Source organism: Wyeomyia smithii, chromosome 2 (genome assembly GCF_029784165.1).
Source record: "Wyeomyia smithii strain HCP4-BCI-WySm-NY-G18 chromosome 2, ASM2978416v1, whole genome shotgun sequence".
In the NCBI taxonomy this organism is placed as follows: domain Eukaryota; kingdom Metazoa; phylum Arthropoda; class Insecta; order Diptera; family Culicidae; genus Wyeomyia; species Wyeomyia smithii.
The window spans coordinates 62692323-62715053 of NC_073695.1; the positions used below are offsets into that span (position 1 = coordinate 62692323).

General features: G+C 41.9%; 1 protein-coding gene and 1 non-coding gene across 6 annotated transcripts in view; both read right to left on the minus strand.

Annotated features, from left to right (window-relative positions):
• LOC129721214 (uncharacterized) overlaps positions 1 to 22731 on the minus strand; it is a 246426-nt gene that overhangs the window by 80261 nt on the left and 143434 nt on the right. The window lies entirely within an intron of this gene.
• On the minus strand, positions 18938 to 19009 carry Trnad-guc (transfer RNA aspartic acid (anticodon GUC)). Its single transcript has one exon. It is a non-coding gene; the product is annotated as a tRNA-Asp (tRNA).

Consider the following 22731-nt stretch of genomic DNA (forward strand, 5'->3'; position numbering starts at 1 on the left):
ATTTTAAAAGATGCAGAAAGTCATTTTAAATCAAAAAGCTTTTGGTAGTAAACATTTTAAAGGCATCGGTTTTCGAGTTATTTTAAATTTAAGCTCGAAAAATTATTAATATTTCGGAAAATACACGTTTTTCTTAATTTGTCCATGGTTCTCCAGCAAAAACCATACGTTCATTGGAATGCTTGATCAAAAATATACAATTCATTCTTTAACAACAAAACGATTGGATAAATAACTCAAGCGCTAAACCTTTGCCTATCTACACGTTCCCCCTTGCCGAATGTTTTATAAAAAAATATATTTGTCGTGCATCACTACCTACTTGTTTACTAATAATAACTGTTTGTAAAGTACGCAACCAATAACTACTGGTTTACCTATAATATCTGTTTTCGTATATAAATACGATTGCACTACTCCAGATGTGTTAGAAACAGTTTGCATTTTGTGAAGATGAATAAAGTGAAAATGGAATACACCAAGCCCAAATGCTGTAAACCCTTTCCTGATCATCGGTGCTCATCAAGTTTACACAAATTTAACGAAAACGTTATTGCAAAATTTAAAATATTGAACAGTCAAGCTCATTTTAATACGTCTTTATCAATTTGTGATTCGTGTAGTTATTGGAATGATAGTCAAGCCACCATTCATCCCTTCGTTGTTTACTATTCAGAACCTGGAACACTTAAGAATATCAGCTTCATCATAATATCGGAAGTACTCCATCATGATACTGTTGCGGTTCAGGTGTTGATTGCCAAATTAATGAGTTTTTTGAAAACAACAATAGAGTTGAAGAAAGCGATATTAATGTCTGATGGAGCTGCCTCACAATATAAAAATAGAAAAAACTTTGCAAGTTCAAAACAAAATATAACGTCGATGCAGAGTGGCATTTTTTTTTTGCGAGGAAATGCAAGTTTAGCTAAAGAACATGAACATCATCGCAAAAGAATTGTATGATTGGTCTAATCAGCAAAATAATAAAAATTCATCAGAAATGTCATTTAGTTGGGTATTATATGTAGAATATGAACATTGAGTAACAGAATGGAGCAATATTTTCAAAAAATCTATAATATAGCTGCCACACAAAAGTATTATTCTTTTGTTCCGATTTCAGGAAATAAGATACAAACGAAGCTGTTTTCAAAGGATGACGAATCATTTCCTTATTTTTTTTTTCTTCATCTATAGTTTATTTGACACGGCACAAATACAATTCAATGTTTAACGGCGCCAATTATATCTGGTAGCTTACTTTCTAAAGTATCTTAATAACTAAAAGCAAATTTTTTATCCTCGCTGCCGACTACGAGCCGAAACTAAATCTAACTTAAAGCTAGAATATTTTGCATTAAAAGCACAGGTTTGCTGTTTGATGGTTGCCATAGGTAAGCAGCATATTAAATTTGTTCCGCTGCTGGGTCAAGATATTACGGACTGGCATATTGGGTTGTTTTCATCGGGCCTTGAGAGTATCGTGCGGGTCTGATTGCTGTTTCCGGATCCGGGGTCTTAACGTGTTCTTGTCGTTTGGTTGGATGTAGGCGGAAGGGGATAGGACTAAACTGGGGCGTGGATGGATTTCAGGAAAACGTATATAAGGGACATATAGGATAGGTCACGGCTCGCCAAGACATCACGAACAGGAACAGCCGGCTGCCTACCTTCGGCCTGCAGGGAAGCTATTAATCTAGACCTGGCGTCACGGTGTACAGGGCATGACCAAACAACGTGCTCTATGTCGTGATAACCTTCACCACAGGCACAGATACCACTCTCCCCGAGCCCAACACGACGGAGATGCGCGTCAAATCTATAGTGATTGGACATAAGCCGGGACATCACGCAAATGAAATCCCGACCTACATCTAACCCCTTGAACCACGGGTTCGTCGATACCTTGGGGATTATGGAATGTAACCACCTTCCCAGTTCCCCCTTGGTCCAAGAATTTTGCCAACTGATGATCGTATTCTGACGTACAAATGCGAAAAATTCATTAAAGGCAATTGGTCTTACATAAATATCACCGTTTGTTGCGCCCACCATAGCCAAAGAGTCCGCTTTCTCATTACCCGGTATCGAGCAGTGAGAAGGGACCCACGCTAAGGTAATCTGATACGATTTTTCGGATAAAGCACTCAGATGTTCCCGTATTTTCCCCAGGAAATACGGAGAGTGCTTAACATCTTTCATCGATCGGAGAGCCTCAATGGAACTGAGACTGTCCGTAAAGATGAAATAATGGTCCGTGGGCATTTTTTCGATAATCCCTAGGGTGTACTGAATTGCAGCTAATTCTGCGACGTAAACAGAAGCAGGATTATCGAGCTTATGGGAGACGGTTAAATTGTTATTGAAGATACCGAAGCCAGTGGACCCATCAAGAAGTGATCCGTCAGTGTAGTACATATTGTCGCAGTTGATGTTTCGATATTTATTGGAAAAAAATTTAGGGATCTGCTGCACGCGTAAATGATCCGGGATTCCACGAGTTTCTTCTATCATGGATGTATCGAAAAACACAGTAGAATCAGAAGTATTTGATAAGTCGACACGATTTGGAATATTCGAAGAAGGGTTAATATTTTGGGACATGTGATTGAAATACAATGTCATAAAACGGGTTTGAGAATTAAGTTCGATTAACCTTTCAAAATTTTCAATCACGGGACGGTTCAAGACCTCACATTTGATAAGAATACGAGAAGACAGGCTCCAGAAGCGGTTTTTCAATGGTAGTACTCCAGCTAAGATCTCCAAACTCATCGTATGGGTCGACTGCATGCAACCCAAGGCGATACGCAAACAACGATATTGTATTCGCTGCAGTTTGATCAAATGTGTGTTTGCTGCGGAGCGGAAGCAGAAACACCCGTACTCAATAACAGACAGTATCGTTGCTTCGTAAAGCCTTATAAGGTCTCCTGGGTGGGCTCCCCACCATTGTCCGGTTATTGTACGAAGAAAATTCACTCTTTGTTGACATTTTTTCATCAGATACCTCACGTGACAACCCCAGGTGCTTTTAGAGTCGAACCAGACACCAAGATATTTGTGTACCAAAACCTGAGAAATCGTTTTACCCATTAATTGTGTTTGAAGCTGAGCAGGTTCATGCTTCCTAGAAAAAACTACTATCTCAGTCTTCTCCGGAGAGAATTCGATACCTAGCTGTAAAGCCCAAGCAGACAAATTGTCCAAGGTATCTTGCAATGGTCCTTGCAAATCGGCAGCTTTGGCTCCTGTAACAGAGATTACACTGTCGTTAAGCTAAGTAACATTTTATTTTGAAAATATGTTGTTTGTTTTCGAGTCGGTTATTCGAGACGCACAAAAAATACCGACGAATAAAGTACGCTCACAGCGCCGTCTGTTAGCGAATAGAAAAGCGCGAGGTGTACATGAAAAAGTTGCGACCTGCATATTTTTTACTAATATTATTGCGTGCGCGTTAGGCAATTCCATTTTACCATTTTACGAACTGCTGGTAGGATACACGGTATTTGCTGTCACATATTTTCTGTGAAAATATTATTTAGGAATTGAGTTCTGAAACGTCTCGTAAAATAGTCTATAGCCGTGTAAGGTCGTTTCTGTTTTGCTCAAACTGTGATTCGTTGCATCACGGTACTCCAATTTTTTCACCTCTTGCCGATAACGTTCGTGGTTGTGATAAATGCGTGAACGTGTGGATGATTTGTTTAGATGTTTTTACGTGATGAATAGTCGTAGAAAAGAGCGAGACGTCTGTGCAAGGGCGGCAGTGTTTTTGTAATAACCTATTTCAATTCATGTTTTCAGCCACTGAAAGGAGCACAACAACAACTATTGATATGTCATGAAAAAGTCAAAAAAGTCCATCGCTCTTTTTGGGAACACAATATAACGGACCCTTTTCATATGTTTTTCGAATCCGTTTTAATTATTTTTCCGCGTTTTCCACTTTAAAAATTTGGAAATTTCAGCTATTAAAGGCAGTCAACCGAGATTTTCTTCACATGCCATGTTGTATTTATGTTGTATTTTATAATTTATTTTTAAGAATCTCACATTATACATGATCATATCTACAATGTTTAGATGACTTTATACGGTGAATAGTTGCGATGCAATGTTGTTGTAATAATTTATTTCAATTAATATTTTCAGCCGCCGAAAGCAGCACAATAACTACTATAGAATTGTCATGAATTAGTCTAATATAAGTTCATCTATTTTATTTTAGCACAACATGACGGATCATTTTCATATGTTTTTCGAATCTCTTTTTAATATTTCTTTTGCGTTTTCTGCGTTAAAAATTTGGATATTTCAGCTATGCAAGGCAGCCAACCGAGATCTTCTTTACATGCCATATTACTGCTTATTGTATTTTACAATTCATCTTCATTAATCTCACACTATATGTATATGATCATATCTATATTGTTACATAAATCCAATTAAATCATGGTCATATCACTTATCAAAGTGAATCCTGATCAAAAACCCACCCCACTAACAAAAACTCCCGTCCGTGGTCTTTGTAGAGATGCAGAGGTATACTCGGTCTCTAAGAAAGCAAAGACTACATTCTAACATTCCTTCCTTATTGAAGGCTTCGTGCGGTACTGGCATAACTCGAAGTTCAGAGCTCCAAGAGAAACGGGATTGAAAAGTTGGCGTTTAAAATTACCTTTATCGTCTCCAAGAAATCTATGAGCAAGTTAAAAACTTTCAAAGACACATCGACTTATAACTCCGTTTTTTTGTGGATTTTGAAACAAGTCTTTGTGAAATAAAAGTTTATCATATTTGGTATCATTTGACTGCTACATGGAAAACTTTTAAGTTGTGCCGGTGTTGCACGAAACCGACGATATCCCCACCTGACTGTAAGGACGTGGCCGGCGCCGTCATTGGTCTATAAAAAATCGGGTCATTGAATGATGCACAGTGAGAAGGAATTACCACTCCCAGTCGTTCTTTCAGTTGATTCATTGTGCATCTTGAGTGGCTCGGACCCATCACGGAGTAGCAACCATTGATATGTACAGTCAGAACTAAGCTAAGCTAACAGAGATTACACTGTCGTCTGCAAGTTGTCTTATCGTGCATGAATTTGCCAGACATTCGTCGATGTCATTTACATAAAAGTTGTAAAGAAGGGGGCTTAAACATGAGCCCTGGGGAAGACCCATGTGGCTAATGCGAAAAGTTGCCAAATCGCCGTGCGTAAAATGCATGTGCTTTTCGGACAACAAATTGTGCAAAAAATTGTTCAAAATTGGAGAAAATCCTTGTCGGTGAAGTTTACCCGAAAGAATGTCAATAGAAACGGAATCAAAAGCCCCCTTAATGTCCAAGAACGCGGACGCCATTTGTTCATTGCGAGCATACGCCAGCTGAATATCTGTTGAAAGCAACGCAAGACAATCATTCGTCCCTTTGGCACGGCGGAAGCCAAATTGAGTATCTGATAGTAGACCATTTGATTCGACCCAATGGTCTAAACGACGGAGTATCATTTTTTCCATCAATTTCCGGATACAGGATAGCATTGCAATCGGCCTATAAGAGTTGTGATCAGAAGCTGGTTTCCCTGGTTTTTGGATGGCGATCACCTTCACTTGCCTCCAATCCTGCGGTACAATGTTTTGCTCCAGGAACTTATTGAACAAGTTCAACAAGCGCCTCTTGGCATTGCCGGGTAGATTTTTCAACAAGTTGAATTTGATTCTGTCTAACCCAGGCGCGTTATTGTTATAGGACAGGAGGGCAACTGAAAATTCTGCCATCGTAAAAGGTGATTCTATCGCGTCGTGGCCCGGAGACGCATCGCGAACAATGTTTTGCTCAGGAACAGAGTCCGGACATACTTTCCTGGCAAAATCAAATATCCACCGACTTGAAGACTCCTCGCTTTCGTTGACCGTTACGCGATTCCGCATTCTTCGGGCTGTGTTCCAAAGAGTGCTCATCGATGTCTCCCTCGACGTCTCGTTCACGAACCGACGCCAATATCCGCGTTTCTTTGCTTTAGCCAAACTTTTAAGCTTGGTATTAAGCTCCGAATACCGTAAATAGTCGCCAGGTATACCTCCCTTCTGGTAGGCCTTAAACGCGTCGGATCTTTGCGTGTAGACATCGGAGCACTCTTGGTCCCACCACGGAGTGGGAGGCCAATCGATCGTTACGCCGGGATATTTCTTCGTTTGGGCTTGCAACGCGGCGTCGAGAATCAAGCCCGCGAGGAGGTTGTATTCTTCAAGTGGTGGATGATGTTGAATCGACTCGACCGCTTTTGAAATCATTTCCTCGTATAACTTCCAATCGACATTCCGTGTGAGGTCATACGGAATGTCAACTGGTCGCATGCGAGTTGACCCGTTATTAATTGAAATAAGAATAGGCAAATGGTCGCTACCGTGAGGATCAAGGATTACCTTCCATGTGCAATCCAACCGTAGCGACGTTGAACATATGGATAGATCCAAAGCGCTTGGGCGCGCTGGAGGTTTCGGGATACGTGTCATTTCACCGTTGTTTAAAATAGTCATGTCGAAGTCATCGCAAAGGTTATAGATTAAAGAGGAGCGGTTATCATTGTATGGGGAACCCCAAGCCACGCCATGAGAGTTGAAGTCTCCCAAAATCAAACGTGGCGAGGGAAGAAGTTCTATTAAATCAAAGAGCAGCCGTTGCCCAACCTGTGCTCTGGGAGGAATATATATTGAGGCAATACAAAGCTCTTTACCTTGTATTGTCATTTGACATGCGACAACTTCGATGCCTGGAATCGAGGGGAGGTTAATACGATAGTAAGAATAGCACTTTTTAATTCCTAAAAGTACTCCTCCATATGGGGTGTCTCGATCAAGGCGAATAATATTAAATTCATGGAAGTTGAGATCAATATTTGAAGTAAGCCAAGTTTCACAAAGGGAAAATGCATCGCATTTGTTTCTATTTATCAAAACTTTAAACGAATCAATTTTTGGTAAAATACTTCTACAATTCCACTGTAAGACAGAGATAGAATCCTTCATATACGCAGTTGAATTAGGCATCGAAGGATACAATCGCTGCAAGGAGGGGCCATTGGGCAGTCAACTGCTTCAAAAATGATCTAACTGTTGGGAGGAATGCTGTAAGAAAAATTTTAATTGACCGGGTATATTGAAATTTTCAAAAATCCAGTCCACAATGTCAGAAAATTTCACTAATCCAGAGTTTGTTTCATCAACTGGATGTGCAAAAGGAACAACTGGGGTTTTAGATGTTCCTGGCAGTGCTGGGAACTCCTTCTGGGACTTTAAATTTGCAAGCCCAGGAGGAGTTTGCTTCGGTTTTTCCGCAGCACTGTTTGGTTTGTTCGTACTTTTCATTACACTTTGGGAAATCTTAGGACCTTTACGGGGAAGTTTAGGAAAAGAAACATTTTTCCTCTTCCTAGACTCCCCAGGATTGGCATAAGATGTTCCCGCTGATGAATCGTCAGAATCGGTTTCATCGGAGGGCAACAGATCAAAGGGGTTCGATGTTATGGTAGAAGTGGTCACGGTCTTCTTCAGCATCTCAGCGTAAGAACGCTTTGAACGCTCCTTAAGTGACTGCTTGATTTTATCTCTGCGCTGCATGTACACCGGGCATGTGGAGAGCTCATGCTGGTTTTCCCCGCAGTGAATACATTTTTCAGCATTAACACTGCAAGAATCTTCCGCATGAGTCTCCCCACACTTGCTACATCGTGCCTTATTGCAGCAGTAGGCGGCTGTGTGGCCTAACTGCTTGCAATTGGTGCAATTCATAACACGGGGTACATACAATCGCACAGGCAGACGAACCCGGTCGATCGAGACGTGGCTAGGGAGTGCAGATCCGGCAAACGTAACACGAAACGAGTCTGACGGAGTGTAAACTTTTTTACCGCCGACGAGAGACATGGACCGCAATTGCTTACAATCCAAAATCTTCGCCTGTGTTTCGGTATTTTTGAAGCAACCGGTTGCGCTTTTTAGGATACACTCGACAGACAGACTCGAATCGGTTATGACACCGTCGATCTCCACGTCTCGTGCGGGTATGTAAACGCGATACTCGCGTGTGAAGAGCTCAGCGCAAGCGATAGCATTGGCCTGTGCCAGATCACTGACCACGACACGGAGCTTGTTAGGTCGGACCTTGGAAATTTCGGTCACGGCCTTGTACCCCTTCGTCAGGTCTTTTGAAATTTGCAGTATGTTTAATCGCTTTGAATTCACTCCTGCCTTTGGACGAAAATAAACAGTATAGCTGCCCTGTTGAGATCCGTCCGGGTAAAGCCTGGGGCGAGGGGGGGCTGGAGAGTGAACAGGGGAGGGGGTAACAGAAGGGTCAGGGTCAGGGGGGTTCGGGGATGGTGGCACGGGAGGCGAGGGATCTATATCCATCGCGCTAAATGTAGCGCACTAGCGAACTAGCGCCGACAAGAACACGTACCTCCTTACTTCTTCCTTCCAGCAGTGGTTGTCCGATCGTTCGAAGCTGCACCCAAAGCAGCCAGCAGCACCAGTACAGCCACCAGCAGTGAGCCGGGTGTGAGATCACTCAGCACAGCGACACGGACTCGACTGTCAACTGATGGCCTTGAATAATACACTCTTTTGTTTGGCTATTCGTACACACGGACCGGATTGTAATAGAACGACCACTTTGCACGTCCGTTTCTGTCGAGTGTTCGACGCGGAATGATGAATCATTTCCTTATGATGTATATAAAATATAAGGTGAAACTTATATCTGTAAAGTGTCTATGTCATAAAAAAACATGTTCCTAAGATAATGAAACTCGAAAATAAATATTTGATTCTTATATATATTTATATCACATAGAACATTTAACTCTTTTCTTGAGAACCGTTCGCCCAAAACGATTCAAAGAATGAATTGTATATTTTTAATCAAGCACTCCAATAAACGTATGGTTTTTGCTGGAGAACCATGGACAAATTAAGAAAAAACGTGTATTTTCCTAAATAATTATAATTTTTCGAGCTTAAATTAGAAATAACTCGAAAACCAATGCCTTTAGAATGTTTACTATCAAGAGCTTTTTGATTCAAAATGACTTTTTGCATCTTTTAAAATCATCAGAATACAAATATTTTGAAAAATGTTTGAATTAGAATTTTCATAAAAAAATTAATCCACCATAAAAAAAATATTTTTCATTTCTCCATCCTGGCCTTTTTTTTTAAAGTTGCATATTAACGTCAAGTTTCTTTAAAAAACAAATAAAACAAAAATTCAACTCTTTTTTTTTAATTTAAATTTAATGTTTATTTTTCATTTTTTTTGGTCAAAAAAATTTTTTTGTTGCCTACAGCTCATTCTCAGACAGTTTTTATATACAACCAACGGTTTCTGGGCTACAATGCTTCGAATAAAACCTGTGCCAAAAGGCATACGCCCTTTTAGAATGTAACTCATGGGTGTAAAAAATTTCTCCACCTGTGAAAAATGCTAAGTTTGCTAAGCCAAATACGTGTGCAAAGTTTCATTCAAATCAAAAACGGTCGATTAAATTTTCGCGTATTTCCTGGCGATTTGAAATGATTTTGCTCTAATGTATCAAAACGGTCTGTTTACCATATGTTCATCTCGTTTTAGATATATCAAAATCGGCCAGCAATCACTGCTGGCGCCACCTAATTTCATTAATTTTTGTAATGAGTTAATTACAAATTCTGGTCACGGCACCAATATGTGGGGACACATGTGACATTATTTGTTTTATACCACCCTAGTGCATCCTTAAAGTAATGGCAGAAAGCAAGATCGGGCCAAAAGATTGGAGAATTGTTATGCTGCTTAACCATGGGTAACAACCTTTTCTGCAAACACTCTTTCACGTAAATTTTACCATTCATTGTGTCATTCGTGATGAACGGACGAGATATTTTCCCACAGTCACAAATGGCCTGCCAAACCATTACCTTCTTGCCGAATTTTCCGGTGTAAATGGCTTTCACTGGTCCAGGGACATCCTTTCCCTTCGGTGATGTATAAAATTGCGGTCCTGGCAGAGTCTTATAGTCCAATTTTATGTAGGTTTCGTCATCCATGATAACACACCCCATTTTTTTGGTCAGAAGTTTGTCATAAAGCTTCCGAGCTCTCGGTTTCACAGATTCAGCTTGTTATGGATTTCGTTTTGGCTGCTTCTGCTCCCGGCGGGTCTGCAGACCAATTCTTCCCTTGGCACGCATAACGTTACTCGCCGAGGTTCCAAGCTTTCTCGCCACATCTCGTACTGATACTGAAGGATGCCGCTTGTAGTAACCTTTTTGTCCATTGTGGGATCAACAGGCCCGGGTTTTCTACCACGTCTTGGGGCATCAGTGAATGTGCACTCTTCACAATACTTCCGCAATGCGGTTTGAACTGCTCCGACACTTATACCTTCTTCTCTGGCTAATTTTCTTATAGAAAGACCACTCACGGTGCCCCATTTGTCATTTGTGCACAATTCGCTTTCTTTGCTCGGGAGAAAGGCCACGCATTTTCAAAATTTCGCACTAAATGTTAGAAAAAATGACAGCATCTGTTTCTTTTGGATGTAAACAACAGGACGCAGCCAACGTTTGGTTGAATACTGCACGCTAATGGAAATGACGGTTGATCGTAAGTGTATTTATAATTATCGGAACGGTCTATTAATTGAAGCGATATGGTCTGAGGCTAGTTCGATGTTTATGACACATATTTCTCATCTATAACCGATGTCTCGCTGATAAATAAATCAATTAATTGACTTAGAACCATGCACTCAAGCTCTTCTGTGATTTATGAATGTTTTCAAGGGTTATTAGAGGTGTCAAATGTACTGAATCAAGTCACAAAACTGACGGCTTTCCCAGTGGTATTTGAAATATGCTCCGGTGTGGTCAATGTGATCCTGACTTCGATGAAACTAGTTGAAAATATTATTTAAAGTGCCACATGATAGGCTCGCCGAGTATCAAATTCTTTCTTTGTTTATACATAATGTTCACCGGAACTTGTTCCGGCAATCTCCCCAGAACCAGCTAACCGACAACAACAAAATTCAACAGTTTCATACAGAAATGTAAGATCTCTCATTCTGCGGTTTCCGAATTCAAGTTGGTTCAGGTAGTTCGAGTAAATACATGAACAAACTCAGGTGCCGGTGTTACCTCCAAGAGACGCCGGTTTCACCCGCACTGATTGCTAAACGTCGTTTTTACCTTAGTTTCAAAACTTCACTATTCCTTGTAAAATAACAGTTTGAAAGTACTGAAAACCTTCATATCTTGTAGAAAACAATATGGACAATGATTCTGTGAAAGAAGTATAACAATATTCGCCATCAAGTGCTACTAAAGAATCATTTTCCTTAGGGGGCCGGGCTTACCCCCAGTACCCCTATATGGTTAATGAGAACATGGATTTTCGAAGTTTTGTCCGACTTTTGATCACTATTTTATGTGGGGCCAGAATCTGTTAAGATGGTTTTAAGCCCATTGGAAATTCTACATGGTTGGAAATTGCTCATCCACCTCTGTCCAGTAACTCCTTTACCCACCTCCACGGGGTGCCGACCGGGTTACGGGTAACCTTAGCGGAGATCGGGTAACCAACCCCCGGTGGAAACTATGGGCGTATGCTGACTGGGAAGCGGGACCGTACGCACGCGGATTGGGGACGGCATGCAACAGCGTCTGACTCAGAGTGGACGGCTAAATCACGAAACGCGGTGCCTCGCCAGCTATACCTAAGACATCAGCCCTGTCGCGATACTAGGTCTCGCAGCCCAAGTAAAGCAGCATACCGAATATAAAATACTACGAACAATCCACATATAAATACGGATCGGAATAATCGGCATGGACCTAGCCGAACGAAAAAGGACAACGATTATTGGAAAATCGGTACTTGAATGTAAGGACTCTACTCGAACCGGCACGTGCAGGTATCCTGGCTAGAGAGCTGCAGAAGGTGAATGTGGAGGTTGCTGCCATACAGGAGGTGAGGTGTCCGAAAACGGGAGAACGCGAATTCCTGGCAGTAGATCCTATTGCGGGCACTTCGTTTAAGTACCACATCTGCTACAGTGGTGGCGTGAAAGAAGAAGGGGGAGTCGGTTTCATGCTCATAGGGAAACAGAAGCATGTCATGGAGGCCGATCAGTGACCGTATATGCGGGTTGAGAATTAAGGGCAAATTTTTCAACTACAGTTTGATAAATGTGTACGCACTGACCAACGATAAATTTGATAAAGAGAAGGAAGAGTTCTATGAGCTCCTGGATAAGACGTATAATGAGTACCCAGGACACGACATCAAGATCGTCATCGGGGATGCAAATGCGCAGGTCGGACAGGAGAACTTTTTCCGCCCCGTGATTGGTAGACCAAGCCTCCATTCTACTACAAACGACAACGGCCTTAGGCTTGTCAATATCGCTGCAGCCAGAGGTATGGCTATCTGTAGCACTTATTTTGCACCCCGGAATATACGTAAGCACACCTGGAGGCACCCAAATAGAGAGGAATGCTCTCAAATCGACCATGTTCTGGTTGATGGTCGGTACTTATTAGACGTGACAGACGTAAGGTCGTTTAGAGGAATAAACGTTGACTCGGATCATTATCTCGTGGTATCCAAGGACGACAAGGAGAACAGTTAAACATCCAGCGTCTATCAACTACAGAAGTGGCTTCAGAGCTACAGAAGGCTGATGAGCGGATCGAAGATCAAGTTGGAGGTAGCCTGAATGAACAGTGGAGGAATATCTGCAATTCAATTAGCACCACAGCGGGAGAGGTGTTGGGTACATCTGTGACAGCCACGTCCAATGAGTGGTTTGACGCTGAGTGCCAGCGAGCGACCGATGAAAAAAACCGCGCCGGAGTTCACATGTTACCATAAGCACAGCTATGATTCGTCAGAGCGTAGGAAGATACCGGGAATCTAGACCTGCTGAAAAAAAATCCATCGCCGGAAGAAACGACAGCATTGAGAGCGTATTCTTGCGGAGGCGGAATGTTGCTTCTCTAGGCACGATGCGATCTACAAGATCATTAATGGAATCAGAAAACGAAACGTGTCAGCCACTGTCATGTGCAACGATAGGGAGGGGGACCTGATTACCGATAGAACGGAGGTGGCCAGGCGTTGGAAGAAGCACTTTAGTGTGCTATTGAATGGTGAAGAAAACAGCGTGGTCGGACGGTGCAGAATGATGATTGAGAATGATGGCAAAGCTGTGGACCCACCATCCATGGACGAGGTGGAAAAAGCAAAAAATTGAAGAATTGCAAGGTAGCTGTTAAGGACTGCATTCCCGCCGAACTCTTCAAACTCGGGAGCGAACAGCTGTATCGTGCCTTACACCGGATCATGCTAAGAATGTGGTCCGACGAAGAATTACTCTCGGACTGGTTGGAGGGTCTCATATGTCCGATCTACAAGAAAGGCCACTGCCTGGACTGTAGTAATTATCGAGGCATAACCCTTCTCAACACCGTATACAAAGTTCTCTCCCGTATTCTGTTCCATAGACTGAGGCCGTTGTCGGAGACCTTTGTTAACGATTACTAATGTGGTTTTCGAGAGAGCCACTCCACTAAGGACTAAATGTTTACCCTGCGGCAGATCCTTTATAAATTTCGAGAGTTCAACTTGCAAACCCTCCATCTGTTCATTGACTTTGGGACAGCGTACGATACAGTTAAGAGAAATGAGTTATGGCGAATTATGTTTGAACATGGTTTCCCAACAGAACTAATTAGGCTGATACGTGCCACTCTTGAAGGCTCTACATCATGCGTCAGGATAGCCGGTGAGATATCGAACTCCTTCGTTACGTGGAGCAGTGCAAGAGGCCTTCGGACCTCTCATAAGGAAGGCTGCGAGAATAGGGTTCATCATTAACTCTGCCAAAACGAAATACATGGTGACTGGTAGAGAGCGTGGTAGTCCGACGGATGTTGGTGCTAAGGTGGTGTTAGTTAGGGAAACTTTTGAAGTAGTTGACGAATTTATTTTCCTGGCTACATTATTGACATGTGACAACGAGGTTGGCCGTGAGATAAAAAGACGGATAGCAGCTGCAAACAGGGCCTTCTACTGATTACGTAACCAGCTGAGGTCCCGCAGTCTGCAAACCCGTACTAAACTTGCACTCTACAAAACACTAATCTATCCCGTGGCGCTATACGACCCTGAAGCATGGACATTGAAAGAGGTCGATCGGGACAATTTTTATAATTAATTCGATTGAAACACACATGTCCTTCAAGCGTCAATATATTTTACAAAAATATGTGATTTTGCGTATTTTCTGTCATTTTAGTTAAAAACCATTATAAATATATTTTGTACGAACAATCGTATTGAAACATTCCTACAATAAATAAGTTCATTCTAAATATTAAATTGTCTCTCTTCAAGAAATAACCTTATATTGTTTAAAATTAAGTTAGAACTTTTCGACATGAGTAGTCACAACATTCAACTCTGCCCATGTTGCTAAAAACTGAATTTGCATTTTTTTCTTGGTTAATTTTTTGTTCAAAAGCCACGGCCGTCAAAGCGGAAACTCTGTTTTACAGTGGCTTTCAAGCAGCGCGGCAATCATAGAAAATTATACACCCACAGGAAGTGCACAGCTGGCGCGTTGGAAAAGGATACGCTCGAAGACATCGTCTGCCTGCTGCATTTGGGTTGAAGCATAAAATAAAGCTTTCTAATTTCCTACAGACAAAGAGAATGCTCGATGAAGCGAACGGGTGAACATAACCATAGGTACGACTGTGTGTACGTACGAATGTACAAGTTGGCCGGCATTCGGTGCGTAAGACTTCGCGTGACTCAACAATTATGCATTGTACTACTTGGTTGCATTGGTTTCGCTGTGACGACGATGTCCTCAATCATGGTTTTCACAGCCATAATTAAACTGGTTATGTGCTGAAGCAATTACATACTGTTATGCTGGTACCGGGGAAAATAAAACAACAAAAAAAAAAGATGCTGAGTGATGCTTTCATCCAGTCCACTGTTTTTGCTTCGGTTTGTTGTCGCTTATTAAGGCTCTTTGATCGTACGTGTTGGTAATGGGTAGAAGAGTTAAGTAGAAAATTCCATCATTTCCGTAACGTCATTTTAGGCAATTTTGAAAAGCTTCTAATACTTCATTTCCTTCGGCAACTAAACTGCACGACATGATTAATACCGCAAACAATAACCGAGTGCACACATGGATTCGGGAGATGTGTGATATGTGGATTATATAATTGGTGAACACAAACGACAGAGACCGGATTACACATTTGGTTCCGAAACGACACATTCCAACAGAGTACGAAATCGCGAGTGCACATTGCACTGCACTTCCGCAGTTATTTCGATTGATAGCTGCTGATCGAGTAAAGTGCGGAAGAAAGCCAGACTAAACCAATGTTGTGTTACTGGGGAAAGTTCCTCTCGAAAACTTACTTGAGGGAAATAATATTGTTCTTCATTTATCGCTTGAACAGGAAGCGTTAATTAATTTAATTAACTCCGCCAAGTGCAGTCCTTCACTGCAATTCGCATTGTTAGAAGCGTTTGATAGAAAACGCCTGATAGAGTTTGAAAACATTTCCGTTCGCCTTTCATTACCACTGTTGAATAGGGTACCTTCGGCATCTGGGAGCTACCGTTTGTGCCTGAGCTTGGCAACAGGCTGGAATGGTTTTCACCACATATGTTTTCTTGCCTGGAAATTAAAATTTACAGAATATTTGACGAATACAGGAATTTTACCAGCTTGATAAGTTATCTGTCTAAGTATTGTAAGTAAGTATCTGAGTTTGTTTTATTCAAAAGGTTAATTTCATTAACATTTTTTAAGGCTACAGCAAACATGGCAGTGGCAGTATGCATTAACTTTTCAATTGCTCGTAGCTTTATAATTATTCATAGCGGTTAATACAGCTTACCATCTCCGACCGCAATCCAAAACCCAGTCTATGTACCTTAACACTCTCATTGGCACTCAAACACACAGACTCATGCAATCTGAAAAGTGGTCAACCATACCCCATTTTGCGGTAAAACTGTTAGCAGGCCGGTTCAAAGCAATCGATGACTAAAGTTAATTAAACATTAAATGGACAAGTGGAATCTAACATTAGAGCCACTGCCGTGTTTTCGCTCTCCATTTCCACTGATGGCTGCATGGAGCAGGAAAAGTAGATGTGCATACGTATGCAACTAGGGATGGAATTTTTTGTACCGGATAACTACGGGGCGTTAGAAATGAATAGTAATCTAGAAAAATAAAATAGCAGCTTAGGCTGTTGAGTTCTATTCATACTTAATCGATATTCTAATTAGTGCCGAGTTTACATATCATGATATGATGAATCGTCAATAGTTCTTTGTTAATAGTTATTCTGCTATCATAATCTATTCATAATTGTCGCTTGCAAATACAAAACTCATCAGGGTGGAATGAATAGAAAGCCCTGTAACGAACCGTCATGGATGCCACTTTAAATACTTTAAACCACTCCAGCCGGAGTAGAGAAATAGAGGTTGGACACGAAAGCAAAATCAGACATGGAAATGTTACATTATGAATTTTACGCTTATTACTATTGTTTCAGCATTACCAGGGCAAGAGGCCCTTTGCTCGAATATTTCCCGTTTTCATATCAAAGAATGAATTGTGTTATATCGTTGGTTTATTTCAATAAATCTATGTTTGTTGTTGGAGAACCACCAAAAATAGAAAATAGACATAAAATGTATTTTCATAGAAACTGCAACTTTCCAAACTTAATATTCAAATATCTCAAAATCTGATGCACGTGGAAAATTGCACGTCAAGAGCTTTATGATTTGAAATGAGTATTTCAATTTAAAGTAAGTAAAAATTTGTCTTCCATTACTCTATCTAAAACTTTTTACCAAATGTTTTGAAATAATATCAAGTTTCAAAAAATGATCAACAGTTGTTTTTATCACTACTCGCCAAATTCACGCTCGGTTTTCTCATGCTTTTTTCCATTTTTATCACGCTTGAAAAAAAAAATCTAAATCAAAAATAATACACTTCCAGTGTTAGAAAGTATATCTAAACATAACTTTCACTTGTACCTTGTGTCCTTGCATGTGCATAGTTGTATGAACGCAATTAATTTGGTCAATTTTCTGGATAGGACAACCAAGTGTCATATCTGTTACAATTTATTTGTGTTATAGTTTTGCAAAAAATAACCGTGAAATACGAATTTTATTGACATTAAAGCAAAAATGACGTATTATTCGAACATTCGTGAAAGAAGATCTATTAATAGCTCACATAGCCCGCACACAGCTCAAATAGCCAAACAGCCCGCTCAAATAGCCACGCCGATTTAAAAAAAATAAAATCTAGCGGCTCTACTATCTAGCCCCTTCCTCCTTTGGAAGAGAGGGCTCCCATACAAACGAACCACAAATATCTGTATAACTTGAGATTTAATCATGCGAATTGAACCAAGTTTGGCGTGTGGTGGTTCACAAGAGCTAGAAATAGTTCTGTAGTAGATCGACACCCCTCTTTTTGCCTTTCTCCTAGAAAGGTATAGCAATCACTGGAAAAACCAAAGGTATAAAAGTGGTCCCAATGGCCGGATGTCATATACCACTCGACCCCTTTCGACGAACTGAGCATTTTCTGTATGTATGTGTGTATGTGTGTATGTGTGTGTATGTGCAACTTTTATTTCTCACTCACTTTTCTCAGAGATGGCTGGCCCGATTTTCATAAAATTAATTGCAAATGAAAGGTTTAGTTGCGCCATAGGTTGCTATTGAATTTCATTGTAATCGGATTTTTAGTTTAGAGGTTATGTATCAAAATGTAAAAATCACGAAACATCAATATCTCAGAATCCACACAACCGATTTCAATAAAACTGGTTGCAAATGATTGGGCTATCTCCAAAACCCTTATCTTTTAAATTTCGTTATGATCGAATATATGGTTCAAAAGTTATGTGAAGAAAAGTTATCCTGAGGTTGTTTAAACTCACTCATTTTTCTCAGAGATGGCTGAACCACAAAATTTCACAAAATTAGTGTCAAATGAAAGGTCTAGTTGTCCCATAGGTTGCTGTTGAATATCATTGCAATCGGATTGTAACTGTGTCCGTTGTTCATAAAAATGTGAAATCACATAATGAAAGTAAACATATTGACTTTCTCCTAACGATCACTGGCTAATTAAAAGGTAGAAAACTGATCCAAATGGCCGAATGTCATATACTACTCGACTCAGTTCGACGAATCGAGCATTTTCTGCATGTAAGCATGTATAGGTGTATATGTGTGTGTGAGTGTGGGTTTGTACATGTGTATGTGCACCTTTTTTCGCACTCACTTCTCTCAGAAATGGTCTGACCGATTCTTTTTTATCTTGGTGTCAAATGAAGGGTCTATTTGCCGATAAGGTTGCTATTGAATTTCATTGTTATCAAACTTTTAGTTTTGGCGCTGCGTCAGAATGTGAAAATCGCTCTTTGTTCGCGCCAAAACTCCCGCCTCAGCTGGGCACTAGTGTCATCCCTGAGTGACCAGCTGAGGCCCAAGCGACGCTGGTTTGCGTGCGATTATTTTAATCTTTGTTCTGACTCGACAATGCTGCCGTCCGAGAGGCAGCCTATAAAAGCGCTCTTCAGAGCAGCGCCAGTGTTAGTCGTTAGTGGTTTGTCGATAATCGTACGGTGGCAGCGCCGTCACGCTGCCCCGTTGTAAGTATAGTACGGAATAGAATAAATGTAGTTAAGTGAAGACTTGCGTTTGCGTTGCAGTCCAAAAGAAAACTTCTCCCTGGGCCTTAATTGCCCATCGTGATGCCAAAGGGCGAAATTAGAACACAACGTAGGGCCGTGCGCGATCATATTTGTGGCTCCCCGACGGGGAATCGAACCCCGGTCTCCCGCGTGACAGGCGGGGATACTGACCACTATACTATCGAGGAACAATATGTTGTGACCAATGGAAGTGACCGCAGCTTTACCGAATAATTGAGCAAAGGCTGTCACTTTTTTGAAGGCTGATTTATTACTACCGTTCCAAAACTGAGTATGGTGGATCGATACCCGCTTGTATGGCAACTGTGCTACAATGCCCAACTGGCAGTTGAGCAACTACGCCCGCTGACGCCTATGCGGCAAAATTCTAAACTTGTCGTGATCCATCATACCCCCCGCCTTGAAGCATTGTCTTCAATATGAAATTTTACATAACAAAACGTCAGTACAACTATGAACACATGCAACTGCAAGCTAAAACACACATCATGGCTGACTATCCCTTAGTAGGTAAATTATATAATGCAATAAAATAAAAAAAATCAACGTTGCAGGCTATTATGGAGTGCCCAGTGACACTTGCCGGTCCGGTTGAGGGTTGATGGACGCTGCAGTAGTGGATTCCTCGTCGGATACTGGTGAGGTATACGGCAACAAACAAATCTTTGCCGTCGGACGCTTGATTATTCCCTTTGCCGTTCGCAGTGTTATTACACGGGTGATGTTATCCTTTCCTGGGTAAACACTGACGATGCGAGCGAGCGGGCATCGGATCGGTGCTTGTAGTTCGTCCACAACAATTACCATTCTTCCGGGTTGAATTTCGTCGTTTCGGCTGTATCCTTTTGTGTCTATCTGCAGTTCCTGCAGGTATTCCCGCTTCCAATGTTCCCAAAAGTTTTGAGTGTACGCTTGCAGCTTCTGATAATGGTCCAAACGATTCATTGGAACCTGGCGTAGGTCTGGGTCGGGCAGGGCGTTCATTGTGGTACCGATGAGAAAATGGGCCGGCGTTAATGCAGTTAGATCGTTGGGGTCTTCCGAAAGTGGCAGCAGAGGTCTTGAGTTCATTTGGGATTCAATTTGTGCTAAAATTGTGCTCATGTCTTCGAATGATAATCTTGATGCACCGAGCTGACGAAACAAATGTTTTTTAGCCACCTTGACCGCCGCCTCCCACAACCCGCCGAAGTGCGGGGCCTTTGGTGGCGTAAGATGCCAGGTAATTCCTTCGGCGATGTATTATTTCCTGTTCGAGTGGATTCTTGAGCGTATTTAAAAGTTTTTCCATTTCGTTTTTCGCACCCTCGAAATTTTTGCCGTTGTCCGAGTGAACATGGGCTGGACGTCCCCGCCGGGCAATGAAACGTCGGAAGGCGCATAAAAAGGCTTGGGTCGATAAATCGCTAGCCAGCTCTATGTACACCGCTTTAGTAGCGAAACATTTGAATACGCAGAAGTAAGCCTTTTCGGCGGGAGCTCGTTTGTGAATGGGTTTAAGATAAACGGGGCCTGCATAATCTATACCAGTGACATTGAATGGTCTACTGGGGATGACTCGATGAACTGGCAATTGCCCTATTTGCTGTTGCACAGGAACAGGATTAACGCGTGTACAACGAAAGCAGTTACGCACAATACTTCGCGTCAAACGGCGGCCTTGCAGTGGCCAGTATTCCTCTCGCATTGCCGTTAGTAATAGACGCCCCCCGCCATGAAGCGTTTTAATGTGATATCTCTCTGTTAGTAAACGTGTAAAAAGATGAAAGCCAGGCAACAGGATGGGATGTTTGGTTTGATATGGCAGCTGCGAAAGGCTTAAGCGTCCCCCTACTCTCAACACTCTCTCTTCGTCGACGAATGGGGTTAAAAGGCGAATTTTCGATCCCAGTGGAATCGATCTGTTCCTTTCTATATATTTCATTTCATGGTGAAATGCATCATCTTGAACTTGGCGTATTAGAAACAGATTGGCTTTATGGATTTGTTCAACGGATAATGCTTTGCTGACATCACTCATCATAGGTTGAGGCTGCGTTCTGGTTTTAGCACGAATATTTACGACGAACCGCATGCAATAGGCGATCACATGAACCATTTTCGTGTAAGAAGACCATCGTAGAAACCACGGGTGTACGAGCGGGACGGGCAATGTTGTTGAAATCGCGGAAACTTCCTTACATTCAAGCTGGTTTTCTGGGACTGTTGGAAGCACGGAAACTGGCCAATCTCGTTCAGAGTATGTCAACCACGCAGGAACATACTTCCACAGATCGTTGACAAGAAAATCGGCTACAGACAGGCCACGCGAAACTATATCAGCGGGGTTTTCTTTGCAAGAAATGTGGCTCCAACGACAACCACTGGTAAAATGCTGAATTTCAGCTACCCGATGCGCAACATACGTTTGCCACATATTAGGCAGCGACCGTAACCAATGCAACGTGACGGCAGAGTCAGACCAGAAATAGGATTTTACTACGCAGGCATCGATTGCATCCTTCACGCGGGCATGTAAGTGAGATGCCAATACTGCCGCACAAAGTTCCAAACGAGGGACGGTAAGGCTTTTAAGTGGAGCAACTCTTGATTCAGAGGCTAACAATCGAATTTGTACATTTCCTTCCGCATCTTCACATCGAACGTAGGAGCAAGCCCCATAGGCCATCTCTGACGCATCAGCGAAAGTATGTAGTTGAATCGCGGAATGCGGCAGAAAAGCGTAACGCTTTACGCGATATGATAATATTTCCGGGAGCTCTGCGTGAAGTTCTTTCCATTTTCGCTGAACGGGCTCCGGCACAGGGTCATCCCGCTCACAAGACAACTGCCATAACTCTTGCATTAAGATTTTGGCTCTAATAACTATAGGAGCGATGGTGCCGAGCGGATCATACAATCTAGCAATGCTGGACAGAATCGATCGCTTCGTGGGAGGCCAAACTCCACTAGCGGCGTTTGATTCAAATCGCAAACAATCAGCTCCAGGCTCCCAACATATTCCTAGTGTTTTAATCGTTTCGTTTGGGCTGAAATGCACGGTTGATTTGGTAGCGATTTGCGTTTCGTCTAATCCTTGTAGCACTGCAAGTTTGTTGGAACTCCATTTGCGCAAAACGAAACCGCCTTTACCTAGCATATTAGCAAGTTCCGTGCGTAATTGTATCGCTTCTTCTATAGTCTGAGCTCCTCCGATAAAATCATCGACGTAAAAGTTTTTTCGTACCGCCGGACCGGCAAGCGGATAAGTATGTCCTTCATCCATTGCCAGTTGTTGCAGTGTTCGAGTCGCGAGGAAGGAAGATGGGGCGAGGCCGTATGTAACAGTAGCTAGCTCATAGATTCGGACTGGTTCATTTTGCGAAAATCTCCAGAAAATACGCTGCATGGGCATGTCGTTCGGGTGTACCGCCACTTGTCTGTGGCAATGTCACTAACTAATGCAATCGGATGTGTACGAAAACGAAGAATTTGCTTTAAAAGATCGTCCTGTACTACAGGACCCACATAAAGAGCGTCTTTGAGCGAATAACCTGTTGACGTTTTCGCTGATCCATCAAACACGACTCGTAGTTTGGTCGTAGTACTCGCTTCTTTTATCACTGGTGGTGCGGCAGATAGTATGCCATGGAATTACCGCTATATTCTGCTTCAATTGGCCGCATGTGACCTAAACTTAGGTACTCCCTCATGAATTCATGATAACCCCTTTTCAATTCAGGGTCCCGATCTAGTCGCTTCTCTAAGCGTTCAAAACGTTGTAAGGCGCCTTCCTTGGATTCGCCCAATAATATATCGAAATCTGGCGTGCGGGGCAAGCGAACGACATATCTTCTTTCAGCGTTTCTTACAGTAGTCGATTGATAGAGGGACTCGCATCGCCTCTCTT